Raw genomic sequence first — 2,500 nt, 5'->3', positions numbered from 1 at the left:
GCCTTTAGAGATAAATGCCATGAGGAGGCAGCAGAACTGGACTGCAGTGTGCGTGTGTGTGTGTGTGTGTGTGTGTGGGGGGGGGGGGGGGGGGGAGAATGTGAGAGAGCGCTGTCCCATTATATTACCCACAATACACAGCAGAAGACTATTTACAAAATAAGTGGCACAAACAACACCAACGGTCAAAACTAACTCAATGGGAAGAATCGACACAAATGGTCAAAACAAACTCAATGGGAAGAGTCGACACAAATGGTCAAAACTAACTCAATGGGTAGAATCGACACAAATGGTCAAAACTAACTCAATGGGTAGAGTCGACACAAAATGTAAAAAATAACTCAAATGGTCAAAACTAACTCAACGGGTAGAATCGACACAAATGGTCAAAACTAACTCAATGTATAGAATCGACACAAATGGTCTAAACTAACTCAATGGGTAGAGTCGACACAAAATGTAAAAACTAACTAAATGGGAAGAATCGACACAAATAGTCAAAAATAACTAAATGGGTAAAATCGACACAAATGGTCAAAAATAACTCAATAGGTAGAGTCGACACAAAAGTAAGAACAAAATCAATTGGTAGGGTCGGGTCAGGTCGGGGTAGGGACGACACAAACGGTCAAAACTACAACATCAGGAGACAACCCCGTTATGCTGCTTAAGATATTCCTGATAGGGTGTTGCATGGTCGTCAAGGCAACCCGTGTCTACATCTGTTAATCTTAAATATGATCCTCTTTGCTTTGGTTACTTACTAAATAATTAGGTACTCCACATGTGCTATGTCATGGTGTTGATGTTTATGGTATAACTCTACAATCGAGAAATTAAAAGTAACACACACACACAAATAGATACATGCACAAACTCTCAATCAAGCAGATAGATACACACACAAACTCCTTCTGTCCTTCGCTCTTACACACACACACACACACACACACACACACACACACACACACGGAAGCACACACTCTTGTCACATCCAGCAACAGAGGAAGCAATTTAAGCAAGAACTGTAAAAGAGTTTCTGATGTACTGAGTGGACACACACACAAACACACACACACACTCACGCACACACACACACACACACACACACACACACACACACACACACACACACACACACACACACACACACACACACACACATAATCTGTGCAGTGTTCCCTTACGCTCACTGCTTCTATATCCAAATCAATCAGTGCACTACTGGAACAGAGACTGTGGGAAAAAGTGTGTGACTGTGTATGTGTACTTGTGTGTGTATGTGTGTGTACGTTAAACTGTGGTGGAAAGGGAGAATCTTCCACAAGTTCTCCTTACTGTGTGTGGGTGTGTTTGTGTGCGTGTTTGTGTGTGTGTGTGTTTGTGTGTGAGTTGGAAAGAAAACTTGCGGGAACTTTTCAGGGAATATTTATAAGCAGAGCTTAGAAACGGTAGTAAGAGTAAACATGTAAGGTGAGCCCCCACAGAGCACACACACACACAAACACACACACACACGCACGCACACACGCACGCACACGCACACCTTCCCCTTAGTTACGACCCGGCTCTTGAGCGCAACAAATGAAGAGCCAGACCACAGAGTTGTACAAAAATAACGTTTATTTCTATACAACTTAAAAGTAGTGGATAAAATAGTGACTGCAAAACAGCCGCACCAACCGCATGGTGTTCACCAGCTTCCAATGCATGGTGAGAATGCCAGCCTCCTCTGAAGGCAAACAGCATGGCATTTATCCACAGGTTGTCAGGTGTGGTCAATCAATCAAATTACACCCATTCACCACCTAAAGACCATTGCACTGCCACTGCAAAGCCAGTAGGGGTGTAGACGGGCGTAACACCCTTTGGTACCTGGCCTGGAGTGTCAGCCTAATGTACAGAACAACACACACACACACACACACACACACACACAGCTCTGACCCTGACTTTAAGTCTTCTGTAGAGTGTGTCCATCTCATGAGTGTATTAACTTGACAAGGGAACACACACACACACACACACACACACTTCAGTAAAATATGTCCATCTCACGAGCCTATTAACTTGACAGGGGAACACACAGACACACACACACACTTCAGTAAAATATGTCCATCTCACAAGCGTATTAATTTGACAGGGGAACACACACACACACACACACACACACACACACACACACACACACACACTCACACACACACACTTCAGTAAAATATGTCCATCTCACAAGCGTATTAATTTGACAGGGGAACCAGGAGAGCAGGGATTAGGAGATCGTTATAAAACTATAAATAAAATAAATATGAACTCACTGTTTACTGTACCAAGCAAACAAACAACAACACCAGCTGCAATAAATGAGTAATTAGGGTAGAGGGTGTGGGGTTTACGCTCGTTTAGGAGTCGTTAAAAGTTACAGGAGTAGCCGTGATGCAATAAAAACTGGTTTGTTTGGTTTGCCTGTGTGAGTTAATGCACAAGTGTGTGT

Source organism: Sprattus sprattus (genome assembly GCF_963457725.1).
Source record: "Sprattus sprattus genome assembly, chromosome: 6".
Taxonomy (NCBI): domain Eukaryota; kingdom Metazoa; phylum Chordata; class Actinopteri; order Clupeiformes; family Clupeidae; genus Sprattus; species Sprattus sprattus.
Note: the sequence above shows the minus strand (reverse complement) of the source record.